At 39.8% G+C, this 15,000-nt stretch overlaps 1 protein-coding gene across 1 annotated transcript in view; it reads left to right on the top strand.

The window, feature by feature from the left end:
- Positions 1-7,753: 7,753 nt before the first annotated feature.
- The window catches only part of LOC143039442 (uncharacterized), a 138,605-nt gene continuing 131,358 nt past the window's right edge, over positions 7,754-15,000 (top strand). The window contains exon 1 of the mRNA XM_076209489.1: positions 7,754-7,898. The gene's annotated coding sequence lies outside the window, so the exon portion shown is untranslated. The remainder of the gene's footprint in view (positions 7,899-15,000) is intronic.

The following is a 15,000-nucleotide window of genomic DNA, read 5'->3' as shown; positions in this document are numbered from 1 at the left end:
TTGATAATTCTAGAAATAGGATCACCCATCACTACCTCCCTCTCCTCAATCCTAATCCCAATCCTGACCCTATTTTTGATCCCACCATTAACCCTTATCCTAACCCCATTCTTAGTCCAAACCCTGTCCCCAACACTTAAATCCTCCACTCAGCGCCTACAAATCATGCCACTTGTGAGCAGCCCCATGTGGGTTCCAGCAAAAAAAAGAAACTGAAGTGTTTCAGTGTTTGCAGCTTCTTCAGTTGCTATGGTTGGCTTAGGACATCAACACTGTTACTGTTTTATTCCTCAAATGAGTTCACACTTAAAGGCTTTTTTATATGTTGTCTATATTTTTTTGGACAAGGTGCAAGGATGACCTGTCATCCAGGAGGTGCTAAGATAAGAGGGAGGGTGGAGGGGTGTGGAGTGTATTCAGGGATGGAATGGGTGGGAATGATTTTATGCCTTTTCCTTTTTGGCTACCTCCCTTGTAAGGGGGAAAAAGCCTTGGTATATGTATTTTTTTAGAATGAAGGAGACTGCAAGAGACCATAAGGCCTACACTAGGCAGCTCTGTATCCATCACCACCTGTCATCCCCACCCATAAAGTTGTCTAATAATTTCTTAAAACAACTGATAGTTTCAGCGCTTACTACATGGTTACTAAGTTTATTCCATTCGTCAACCACCCTATTAGTAAACAAATTCTTGCCTATTTCCTTTTTAAATCTAAATATATACAGGCCTGAAGTCATCTGCATCTAAATTATATTAAAATGACCCTTGGCATCCTCAGCAATTCTCCCGGCATATTTTTCTTTATCCATCTTCATGAGAGTCCTAGTTCGCTTTTTCTGAATCTGGTATTGGTTCAGGTCCCCTGCCATTCTGTCAGCATGGCACAACTCTATACTCTCCACCCGTCAGCAGATTTTTAAAGTTTCACATTGAGTCCCCAGACTGGCCATGGTGATGACACCTAAATCAATGACAAGTAAATATATTTTGTGTTCTCAGGGGTCACACCTAAGAATTTGAAAAATCCGACAATTCAAATGACTTTTGATCCACTACCATTCACATAACTGGATTTTTACTATAGTTCAAGTAGGAAGCTCGCTGGCTGAACGGGTTAGGACGTCGTTACTTGTGGCAAAGGTCGCGGTGAGGGCATGGTTCATTAAATTCCACGCTACAAAGCCCTCTGTGAGGGGCACCATCCTAGCCTCCTGATTGGGGGGAGTATGTGACGTTAAACCATATCATCATCATCAATTAGTACTCAGGTAGTTTAACATATATTTCTCACACAGGCTCTTTCTCCCTTACAACAAGAAATGGCAAAGTCAAAGCACACACAAGAATGGAAAAAGAATTTAAATACCAAAAATGCAAAGTACTGGAAAAGACCATGTTCAAACTATTCCTTGGGAAGTGATTCCATTACATAAATAAAAGAGGAGAAAGATTTGGGAGTGTTGAAAAAATATATATATGTCACCTGACAAACATATTGGATTACAAGAAAGATACTGTATATGCAATGCTGCAGAAGATTAAAGTGGCTTTTCACTATTTGGATGAAGAGATGATGAAAAAACTCATAGATTAAGAGAAAACAAAAGATAGAAAACCAAACTGGTTTCCAGCCTGGTATATAAACCATACAAGGAAAGACTAAATACACAGGGTCTGCCAACTTTGAAAGATGGAAGAGAAAGAGGTAATATGGTTACAAGTCACTAAGGGTAATAGACAGAAGAGATCTCTTGATTAAGCATAGGTTGGCTTCGAGAAATCATGAGAACAAATTAAGAAAGATTACACGTCTAAAGGATGTGAAAAAATACAGTTTTCCATATAGATGCATAGATACTGGGAATAGCTTAAAAGGTGATACAGCCCAAGCTAGATTAATACATGAAATAATGTATGATAACTGGATATTCAGGATATAAACAAAGTTGGTACTGTACATGAACTTCTGGCTTGGTATGACAAATTGGAGAGTTGGAAATAGATAGATGGACTTTATTTGGCAAAGAATCAATATACATGAAGTGCAGATAATGACAAGAACACATAGTTCGAAATAATAATTACAAATTGCTGAGGATAACACAAAAAGCATGTTCGCTTATCTCCATTGTGGTCCTCATTAGATTGTTATTCTACACTAAGTCATGCAGACAACATACGTAGGGGGTTAAAGGGACCAGAAACAATCATGAGTAATACCAGTCAGTACACATGATGGGACCCAGTGAATGTTGTTCCTTGCCTATATACTACAACTGGGCGAATACATCCACATTCTAAAAAGATAAATCACATTCAACCATCCCTTCTATCTAAGTACCCTAGGGATGAAAGGTCATACTCTTTCCTTACATACTGGATCAAAAATAATGGAACAAGTCACAGTTCTTCCACAGCAGGGCATAACATCCCCACTATTTCACCATTTGTTGACCTCTTCATCCAGTCAAAATAAATTATGAAGCAGATAAAAACATATCTTTGGGATGAATTGTCTTTCATTGCTCTCCACTGCACTCAGTCTTTTGTGCTCAACTGATATTCTACATGCATCATGCATCACCTTCATTCCATCCATCTATCTCATTTTTGTTCTTCCTCTCACTGTTTTTTTGAGTTTCATATACAGCAAACCTCCAGCACCACAGTGGAAGGCCTTAGGACCCTTAGGACCTTAGGACCTTAGAACCTTAGGACCCTTAGAACCTTAGGACCCTTCCACAGACCTCTCTGGAAAGAAATTCTGGACTGTTGTTTATGCTGTATTAGTGTGGGACAGTTTCTATATCATGAAGTTATAGTTGTAGGGAGGGATCAGCTGCCTCCCATTATGTGAAAAGGTGGAGGGAATTCACCTGAAGTTGAGAGTTCTTGGGCCCAGTCCAGAATTGAGTGTCAGCCCTAATTGGAGCTGCACCATCTGATGGATGTTGATGGGTCTTGAAGATGTGTGAAAGATAGAAGATTCTCTCTAACATTATTTTATACAGTCATCACTTGCAGTTACCGGTTGTTAATTCCTCAGGTAATATAATCAAATAATCTAGAATAAAAATAATTAAAGAAAACTCTTAAAAACATTTCTACTGGAGATAAGTTATTATGATTAAGCTTGAAACTGTAAAAATTGCATAGAAACTGAGGGATTAGGACAGTGAAAATTAGAAGTTAAAAAAAAAAAAGGCTACTACCATATGTAAAGGGATAACTGTAGACAATGTAAGATATCCAAGAATTCATCATTTGATATCTATTCTGGAGAAAAAATTTTGAGGCCCAAATCAAGTCAGCCTTACAGGAACGTCAATAGATTATCATGGATTATAACAGCAAAGCATGCAGACAGGAGGCCTTCAGTTCTTAAAGTCTGATGCAGAAAAGTAAAACAAACTAAAAAGAACAGACAAATCAAACAAAAATAACCACAAGAGAGATTTCATTGACACCAAATTAGCAAAACACTTTTTTCACCATAGGGTCGTCCTAAGGTTTTCATGGAGCAGCTCATTGGTAGCGGAGGGTGGAACAGGTAACATACCATGACAATAATACTCAAATCCCATTCCAGAACTGCTTTGGATGTTGGTATTACTGTAGATAATAAGCTCAAGTTTCATCAACATATTGCTAATACTGTTAATAAAACAAGTGGTGTAGCTCACAGTATTTCTATAGCAGCTGTCAATAGGGAGGCATCTTCTCTCTTTGTCTCTCATGTCAGACCAATTCTGGAGTAAGCCTCTTCATCATGGTATTTGGACTATAATACTGGAAATCAGAGATTGTGGACTAGAGAAATTTGGTTAAAAACTCTGGAACTGTACATAGTCAGAAGGAAATCTCTCAGGTATGACATTGTTCAGCACTGGCAAGTCTCTCATAAAAATAGTACAATTACTGGAGATGATTACCACAAGGGACCATAATTTCAAAACTGCATATTCTAGAGTTAATTTGGAAATACATTGCAGGTTCTTTAGTTTGAGACATGTCAAGTAATGGAATTACATGCCTTCCTTGTGGCTATTTGGTGGATATTAAGCACAATCTAGATATCCATCTTGGTGATAAGTTATATGAATATGTGACATGATTTGATGATCTGCCAATTACAATTTAGTATGTATTTGTTGCCTCACTGATGTACCTTCCAGCCCTTTGTAGTCCAATATATTGTTACTAATTTATGTAACACAGGCTGGCACATCAGTGGAGTGTGACTTCCATGCCTTACACAATGCTTGATGTGTGGAGGGAAGAGAATTTGGTCTGCTATTTTCACTGTACTGCAATAATATTCTGTCAGGCAATCTGAAGTGGACTGTCTGAACAACCATTTTTTTTTTCTTCTCTAGTCAAATTATCTAAGTGGAATAGAATAAGGCTGAACTGGTTAATTTCAGCCAATACTGATATCAGCATGCTATGGATATTTCAGGTGGAATATCAGCCAGAAACATAAATAATGCACTTTTTTTTCCTGCCAGCACCATAGTTCAGTGGCCAAAATTACAAAAGTTTGCCATTAATATTAAAAAATAATAACAATAAATAAATAAACGAATAAGTAAAATAATGATAATAATCTATCTATATATCCAGGCCTTCTTCTCCCTTATTAGGGAGGTAGCCAAGGCAAAGGCATGCATCCATTCCCACCCTTTCCACTCCCATCCACCACCCTCATTTCCATCTCAACTTAAAGTACATTCACAGCAGGGCCGCTTTACTTACACAGCGACCCTTGTTCCCTTCATAATGATACAACAAAATTCCTTTTATCCAACCTTGGTAGGACTTACCCTAGATCGGATATTTGGATGTACACTAAAAGAGTAAAAAAAAAAAAATCACTGGTTTGAGATATTTCTATTTATTTATGGGACAATAAAGCATCATAAACAACACAGAAGAGTAGAGGAGAAACAACCACCAAAGGCCAAATGTAAATAAACACTGAAATTCCTGCATAAACAACAGCCGACCTAAGCGCCATGAGTCAGTAGCAGCGATAGCAACAACTAAACAATCACTCAACGGTTGAATGTTTGGGCAACTTCAACTTTTATCTGACTGAGGACATTGTTGATGTTTGAAGGTTGGACAAAAGGAGTTTTACTGTATAACAATAATAATAACAATGAACAAATATTTCTATCCTAATTTAACAAAATAAAACCTAACTTGACCAGGATTATTTTCCTTTCCCGCCTACAAGAATTCCAAAAGGACCAATGACAGATACCTGTTATTGGTGGTCATAAGATGGACATCAGATAGAATCATCTCCCTGTTACTCATCTTCAAACCCTTCAATGCTGTTACCTCCATTCGAAGGTGCAGCAGCCCCCCAAGGATCTGCCAGTTTATGCCCTGGGCCCAAAGTTTCTCTATGTGAACTCCAACTGTATTTGGCTGCATTTCCTTCATGTCTTCACACACAGAAAGCTAACAACCAAGAACTGCTACCCTACTATTATAAGCTAGTGATGAAGGAACTATCCCACAGTAATACAACACAGGCAACAGTCAAAGTTTCTTCCCAAAGAGATCTATGTGAGGGCCTGAGGACTGTTACCAACTGTCAGCAAAATTTGGAGCGGAAGGAATGGAAGGGAAATAGGTCATACTTGCTATGTCAGAAAAAGATTGCTACTAACATAAAACAAGGGGTCCTTGATTTACAATGGAGTTAATTTCCTATGTCACGTTATAAAACAATTTTCAGTGTAGGTTGGAACCAGCCTAAGCACCTTCCACAGCGATTGCAAAATATATCCAAAAAAATACTACAAAATCAAGAGTAAGTAATAACTAGTAATTCAAAATGGTGCACAACCCTCAATCTATCATTTCATACAAACATATTCCTCCATAGCGCTCATCTAGTTCTTTGTAATAATTAGAAAAAAGTAAAGTAAAATCAGTACTGTAACCACAAAATAGAAGTTGAGACCATTATTATTATACACTGAGGACCCCATGTAGTCCTTACATGTAACATTTTTATTTTAAGTTTGCAAGTTTCTAATTTGTGGCTCTGAGTCTGAAACAAATAATAGTAGCAGCATTCCAATCTTAATGTTAGCAACAACATTATCATATATTTTTCTTAGATAAACAGTCACAATGTAAAATTCAACTTATATCTTAGCTCTCATAGTGAAGTCATTTTATAATCAAAATTGTACATGTTCAAACTGACCACCCTTACACTCAAAGCCAATCCCAATCTTTAAATCCTCACATAGACAACTTTGATCTACTATCCTCACATAGACAACTTTGATCTACTATCCTCACATAGACAACTTTGATCTACTATGATTATCCTCACATAGTAACTATGTCATAGTTATTATCAACTATGTGAGGATAGATCAAAGTTCCAAATGACCCGCCTTCTTATGCCTATGATAATGATAGCAAGCTCCTTCCCCAAATTTTCCTCAAAATCTATATTCCTATTTTCCTACAAATTAAACTTAAACATGTGTAACAATAACCTGTCCACAGTTGTCACAAAAAAAAGTCACATAATCCTTTATGCTACGTTCACGTCTCCATGGAGAACTACATATACACAAGATTTTCTGAAAGACGGCAGGACAAATTTGACCAACTAGAAACTGAAAATGTATGACCAACTCTATTTATGGACTGCTTTGCAATAGATTCCATAACAATGCACAATGAAAGCATAATGTTCATAAGATCGCATGACATTGTGTTTATATGAGAGTGGAACTTTATTTACTAAATTACTATCGGGATTACAAATGGAGTACACAAATAAAACTGTTCCGTGAAAAATTACTACGTGCGATTGATTTCCATATCGTATTCATCTTTCTTACAGTTAGTGGTATGAAATATTTCAACAATAGGACAATGGAAAATTTGTGATGATTATTACTTCCAGTGTTATCCAGCTTATCTGATACTGTTCTTACGGCAGTCACACCTTTTATCTCATACTTGAAGAAAGATAACTGGTACAATGCAGACAAAAAAGTTAATATTTATGTAAATGCATATTATTATTTGAAGTTCATAAAACTATGAGGAAATACATCAGTGTATGAGTATTATTCTTATTGAATCCAACCATACACACGCACATATGTGTGTATATATATATACACACACACACATATATACATATATATATATATGTATATATATGTATATATATATGTATATATATATATGTATATATATACATATATATGCAAAGTAGACCACTTGGTCTACTTTACATAAGTGAACACACGTACCCGTGTTCTTATTAGCATACATATATATACATATATATATATATAATAACATATATATATATATATATGTCTATATATATATGTATATATACACTGACACTGAAATTGACATATTCATAGTAATTTTCATCCTGCTGTCAGTAGTCCTAATACAATAGTCACAACAGTATTTTCCTCTTTTATATTCTGTTACACCGTTATCTTTGATATTATTTAGTCTAAAGAATTTTTTTTTAATTATTACTGGTCTTGTGTTTTCATTTGGAACTGCCCAAAATTTGACAGGGAATGACTAGTGTGCTGTTTTGATCCGCATCTATTCTACAATATGTTCACATGTTGCTGGTGAGACGTTATATAAAAAGTCTATTTACTCGTAGATTTGTGTTTTGCCGCGTATTTCCATTTGACAGGCGAGAGCGTCGTCTGCAGTCTGCATTCTGTCAGTCGCACGGATGGTGAGTAGTGGCGTGGAATGTGACCATGTAGTGTGTGGTGTTTTCAGTCGTGCTTCCTTTGCTCAGCTATTTTTTTTAATGTTGACATGTGTAGGTGCTTCGTAAGATGTTATCCTAATATTCGCTACTGTTCTGGAAGGTAAGTAATGATACACATTTAAATATGATTATAAATATTTTGAAATATTTGCTTTGGTTTGTTAATCTGTGAACCAAAATTATTCAAATTTGTGCATTTTCTCAAAGAAAGGGCAAAAATTGTGCATTTCGGTTAAAGATATGTATCTAGTTTGTAACAAATGTTGTGAATCATATATCATCTATATTATACACATACTCATAGACAAATTCCACAGCACATATAATTACCAATATAGATATTGTTTCAAGTTGTTACATATAATGTTTTATTTTTTCGTTAGCAATCACGTATGGAAATATAAATCACAGTGGCTTAATACGATGCCCTAGCGACATAATAATAAGTGAGAAGCATGAAGACTATGGTCGTTGGTTGTACGTATGGAAAAGGAGTCAAATGTTAGCTCTAAAATGCCTGGAACAGAAGGAAGGTAGACTGTCTTGGAAATACGAGAAATGATAGATGATTATTAGCCTGGAAAAATATAAAATTTTAGTTGAAGACAAGAGTTTATTTGTTCCATAGATGATATGTGATGTATTAATAGTCAAGAAATAAACAGGCGCGAAAATGGAAATGTTTACAATTGTTGCCATAACGTTGGCGTCGTCGATAATGTTTGATTCTCATTATGCCAAAAGGAAGGAGCCAAGAATTATTTCAGCACCATGCCCTACGTCTACTTTTTCTTCTTTCAACTTCCACAGCTAAATAATTCTTGAAGTGGTTTCTAGATGCCTCGCAATTAAAAAAAAAAAAAATACTGCCTCCAATGGATGTTTACATCGAGTATTTCTTGGCTTTCTATTTCTTTGAAGTCATTTCGCCTCTTGCAGCTCGTTTTTAACTTTAACATTTTTATTTTGCTTTCAATGCAATAGTTAATTACTGTTGTTATTATTATTATTATTTAATATTGTGTATCTTTGGTTGGCCAGATTGTTTAATTGTGATATATAATCTTTTATCATAAATCATATGTGTTTTGACCCTTCTCGAGCCTTGAGGGGAATTGGTAGGTGTTAGTGGTAACTGTCTCTTCCATAGTTTCACAGAAAAAACCCGCAACCCCACAGTGGATGGCAACGGTGCATTGCGGAGCAGTCACCTGTTGTTAGCCTCATTATATGGAAATGAGGAAATGTATTAGAAGATGATAGACATCTTGGGCCCGGTCCGTAGACCGAGTACCAGCCCCTCGGGGCTGCACTTCCTGAATGAGTTGAGGATGTTGAAGATAGGATATAGGGAGATGACTCTCTCCGACGTACATCTTGCGGGCACTCGTTCCTGTTCCCTTGACAAGTGCTGGGGGTTGTGCACTGAAGTTGAAGAAAGAGATGAAGGTTTCCTGCTTCTATTAATTGAGTGGTGCATGAATGGAATAGACTTAGTTGTCATGCAGTAGTGAACGCTGAAAGAATAATTGGCTGTTTTAAAAGAAGATAGTTTTATGGATAGGGGTGAAAAGTCGTAAGGGACATGGAACTGCCTAGTGTAGGCCTTATGGTCTCCTGCAGTCTCTTCCATTCTCATGTTCTTAAGAGAAGATGGATTTACTTTATGGATAGGAATGAAAGGTGGTAAGGGACATTGAACTGCCTAGTGTAGGCCTTATGGTCTCTTCATGTCTCTTCCATTCCTATGTTCTTAAGCGAAGATAACTTTATGAATAAGTATGACATGGAACTACCTAGTGTAGGCCTTATGGTCTCTTGCAGTCTCCTTCATTCTCATGTTCTTAAGAGAAGATGGGATAACTATGGATAGGGAAGGTAAATGGTAAGGGACATGTAACTGCCTAGTGTAGGCCTTATGGTCTCTCAATGTCTCTTCCATTCCTATATACTTACTGTAAAATTACGAGACAAGTTGATTAATTCTCTCGATGCAACAGTAAAGGACGAATTTATTTCAGAACATGATACATACATTTATTTTGCTAAACAGTTGACATTTCTCAAGTTATTTCTTGGTAAGAGTATTCCAATGGTAACAGTAATTGGATAATGGTAGTGTCAAGCGCGAGTATTACTTGTACTACCTGTGACAGCAAATCTAGATTTTGAAGTATTAGGCGTAAAAGGTGGTACTAGTAAAAAATTCATTTCAGTACTTGCTCAGTTGGCATTTTGTGTACATTCTTATTTGTGTGTGTGTGTGTGTCAATGTCGACGTGTGCCTGTGTTAATGCGCGCGCGCTTGTACGTGTGATTCACCATGGTCTTGGATCACGTGTTCTACTCGTGATCGACAGCTATTTCCCTCCCGAAAGAGAGCTCAGAGCTCATATTTGACCGATCTATGGGTAATGCTATGACCGTACACGCACGCGCACACACACACACACACTCCCCGCCCACGAGAGTTGGAGTAACGACTCGCAGCGCAGCGATACTGAAATTATTTCAGCCTTGGGCGGGATTCGAACCCGGACCGCCGTGTGTGTGCGTGTGCGCGCGCGCGCGCGCGTGTGTACACGCATGCAACCCCTGCTATCAAATCGGGGTTATGGAGGGACAACGTTGCCACCTCCGTGTCCTCGATTACATGAAACACTTGTCGTACAGGTGTAGAGTCCGTTCCTTTCCTCTGCTTATCTACTGCATCCAGGGCAGTGGACAGGATGCAGGGATGACCCGTCATCCAGGAGGTGCCAAGATAAGAAGGAGGGTGGAGGGGAGTGGAATATATAGGAAATGGAATGGGTGGGAGTGGTTTCTATGCCTTTTTCTTTTTGGCTACCCCCCGTGTAGGAGGAAAAAGCCTTTGGTATATGTATGTATCTACTAGCATCGCCTTGTGAAATCCTCATCTCGTCGAATGTTTGTATATGCATATGTATACATGAATACTTGTGTGTATAGATGTGTGTGTGTGTGTATGCATGTGTACATGTGTGTATATGTATACATGTGTGCATATACATGTCCTCGTGTTGTCGTGTCCCCGGTGCAGTGAGTGGTGTTTATACATAACGTGTAATATTGAGTAATTAAGTGTGTAACAGATGCGCAAATTACATTTTCTAGCGGTGAGATGGTTTTGCTTGTGTAGAACAAGAAATATAAATTCATTGATGTCTTTGAAGGCAAGATAGTTTGGTTAAAAAAAATCTGGGAGAAAACACGGAAACTGGTGATACTTCCGGCCCCAGATTGCCCGGATATTGCCTGAACAAGGTCTAAGGGTCGTAGGGGGAAAAGTCCACAGAAACTTGAATAGATCTTATAGTAGCTGTAGTCTGAGTTGGAACTGTTTACTTTATACGAAGCGTTTGTGTGCGCGCCTGCGTACGCTTAACAGAGCTGCATACGACGTTTTACGATAGAAGGTGGTGGAGGGGTGGGAGGAGGAGGTTGGGGGGAGAAAGAGGTATACTGTGTAATCAATACAGTGGCGATCAATAACAGTGGGGAGGGGGAGGAAGGAAGGAAGGGAGGGAGGGAGCTGTTAACACGTGTGACTCAAGCTGGATCATCCTCATGAAAGACTTTGCCAAAGCAGATTTGGTGGAACAGAATTTACGTGACGTTTTGGTCACAAGAGATTTTTGCCACGTCATTTTTTTTTTTTTTTTTTGTCGTGGCACGTTTATTTTGACGTAATGGATTTTGCTATCGTTGTCACCACATGATTGATCTTTTTCTATTTCATGTCTGCCTATATCTGTCTGTATCTCTGCTTGTGTCTGTATCTGTTTGTCTGTCTGTCTGTCCCTCATGAAGGCGAGGGGCCATGATCGGCAACAAGAACAAATCCTGCCAACCGTGATCAAAAGGGGTCAAATAATTTTTTCATTTTTTCAGGCGTGGAGCAAGTTTGTATGAGAACAATAAAAACGTTTGTAGCTAGGTATTCATTGATTTACTGAAAATAAAAAAAAATAATAAAAGGGGTCTTTGGAAGTTAATTGTTTGTTCATAGCCGTCTATTTCCCACTAATTCAAAGTTAATATTCTGGAGCATTAGGCTTATATTGGAAAGGGAGTAATGGGTTGACTTGGAGATGATTTCTGGAGAATTGGGGATGAAAGTATTTAGGAACCACTTTTCTAGACATTGTATTGGCTACTGGTAGTCTTGTACTTCGTTCTGATTGGCTCTCTAGCTGATGTTGCCATACAGATGAGCTGCCTTTTTTTCAGATCCACCGAAATGTCTTCACTCGTCCCTCAGCCCAGTGTCGAACTTTATGCATTTCGTTCTGGCTGGCCTTAGGGGATGGAGTTGTGTTTAGGGTCACGTGTGGCTTGAATGAAAACGTTTGGCACAAGGCAGAACGGAATTCGCGAAGGCCCTGATCATATGCTTAAAAAGTGACTGCGACGGATTCAGTACCGTCGGAACACTCCCTACCCCCTCCCCCTTCCTCTCCCCTTCCACCTTCCCCCTACCTCCTTCCACCTTCCCCCTGCCCCTCCCCCTACCCCCTTCCCCCTTTCCCCTACCCCTTACCCCCTGCCCCTTCCCCTCCCCCTCCCCTGCCCCCTTCCACCTTCCCCCCTCCACCTGCCCCCTTCCACCTTCCCCCTTCCTCTCCCCTGGCCCTTCCACCTTCCCCCCTCCTCTCCCCTGCCCCCCCACCTTCCCCCTAACCCCTTCCATCTCCCCCTGCCCCTTCCCCCCTGTTCCCTTCTCCCCTTCCCCTCCCCTGCTCCCTTCCACCTACCCCTTGCCCCCTGCCCCCTTCCACCTACCCCTTACCCCCTTCCACCTTCCCCTACCCCCTCCCCCCAAAACGAAATAAATTCACCCGACAGCACTTCTCAGTCTTCTCCGTGAATTACCATGAGTAGATGAGGACGGGTGGGGAGAGAATGGAGCATCGCCATACGATGAAGCGGTGGGGGTAAACCAGCCCTGTTGTAGCTGCGCTGTGCCTCGCTGCATTGCCCCTTCGACCCGAACGGCGTGGCGGGAGTGAGGAGGGACTCTTCAACCACGAGATGCTGAGATGGGATGGGGTGTCAAATAGGCTTTGGTGCGTTTGACGTGGGTCCGTTGTACTTTGACTTAGTGCCTTATAAGGAAGAAAGGGGATTAGGTGCACACACACACACACACACATATATATACACGCACACGACTCGGTGTCGCGGTTGGTAGAGTCTCAGACTGTCAGTACGGAGGTATCGGCGGTACCTGGTTCGAATCCTGCCCAGGGCTGAAACTATTTCAGTATCGCTGCGCTTCGAGTCGTTACTTCAACTCTCGTGGGCGGGGAGGTGGGGGTGTATGTGCGTGTAAGGTCATAGCATTACCCATAGATCGGACATACGAGCTCTTAGCTCTCTTCCGGGAGGGAGATAGCTGTCGATCACGAGTCCAACACGTGATCTAAAGACCAAGGTGAATCACATGTGTGAGTATAACGTAGAAGAAGAAGGTCGCTGTAACAAGGTTATGCCAAAGGCGAACGAACCAAGGCTGGATTGAGACTTTTCTATCAAAGTCACCCCGAGGCTGGAACAAGGTCACCCCGAGGCTGGAACAAGCTCAACCTTGAGGAGAAATGCAAAGCGAAAGCCGCTGGCACTTGAGGAGCTTCTTGTGTTCGAGGACGTCCTCCGCGGGTTCGAGTACGAGAGGTTCAGGGTGGAAGAATTCGAACCTTGATCTGCGTTCCGCCAAGGGGTCGTAGTGATCACGTCAAAGGGATTAAGACGTTTAATCCGTGACGAATCGTCTGTGTAAGAAATAACCCAGAACTGGTTTACTACTAATAGAGTGGTTGACGAATGGAATAGACTTAGTAACCATATGGTTAATGAGCGCTGAAACTATTGGTTGTTTTAAAAGAAGGTTAGACAACTTTATGGACGGGGATGACAGGTAGTAAGGATCATGGAACTGTCTATAGTCTGTGCGCCAAATCCACCTAAGTACATGCCTCTCTCTCTCTCTCTCTCTCTCTCTCTCTCTCTCTCTCTCATTTCCCATCTACATGCTATATGATTTTTTCTATTCTGTATATAGTAAATGGAGCTATATAGTACGATGAGTATCACTTTTCAGGATTATAACAACGATTATCACTCACAACCTATTACACCTGTGACACCTGTGACACCTTCTCGACGTGGCAACATGGAGGTGAAAAAGCGCTGTTGTCACATTGTGTCATAGAGTTGATTCAAACCGTTTTTATAATCCTAAAAAATTGATACCCATTGTACTATACAACTTCCTTTTCTATACATATATACTAAATGGTTCCCAGTGATCAATCAATATATATATTTTTTTCCAACCACAAATCACTTTTAATTCCATGCCATCGCAGTCGAGACTGAAGAATCGCTCGATGGAGGCATCCGTTGGAAATTGAAACGTGGACGAGCCGAGGATTCGAACCCAGCTAACCCGTAATTAAGTTACAGTGACTTAAACCAATACGCTATCAATAGAGATAGCAGTTGAGTACGACTTTCTTATATTTGTATGCTCGAATTACATACACCTACACGAAATATCGCGTTCAACCCACGTCCGCTATGGTAGTGCATTTACTAGTATGTGCACGTGGGAAAGTTTATACATGAAATTAAAAGTGATTTGTGGTTGAAAAAAAATATTACTATATACAGAATATAAGAAAATAAAATAGTGCATAGATGGGACTCCGCCTTTATATCCCAGACGGAAAAGGGAGATTAGCTCGTTTCACACGTATCGACTTTAAGCCGTGCGTCGTCCACGACACGACGTCGTGCTCTCAAATAACCATGGATGTTTATGGACGCTTTCATCCGTGGTCGGGCGTGTGAAAACGTCCATACACACCTTTTTTTTTTTTTTTTTTTTTTTTTTTTTTGAGAGAGAGAGAGATAGAGAGAGAGGACGTCGTGTCGTGGACGGCGCACGGCGAAAAGTCGATACGTGTGAAACGAACCATAGTAGCAGACTATGGAAATCCCGGCCGTCATCGGCGATGTGTGGCTGGGAGGACGGCTGAGTCACTGCTATGGTGTACAGTAGGCCACATTTCCGTGCAAAATCTTTGCGGCTTTTGAAGAACAGGTCGGTCACGAGTTGGGAGCTATAACGTGTAATAATAATAATAATTAATTATTATTATTATTATTATTATTATTAT

This window comes from Oratosquilla oratoria, chromosome 26 (genome assembly GCF_046742065.1).
Source record: "Oratosquilla oratoria isolate Oo_2021 chromosome 26, ASM4674206v1, whole genome shotgun sequence".
NCBI lineage: Eukaryota > Metazoa > Arthropoda > Malacostraca > Stomatopoda > Squillidae > Oratosquilla > Oratosquilla oratoria.
Note: the sequence above shows the minus strand (reverse complement) of the source record. Positions and strands in the feature narration are given on the sequence as shown.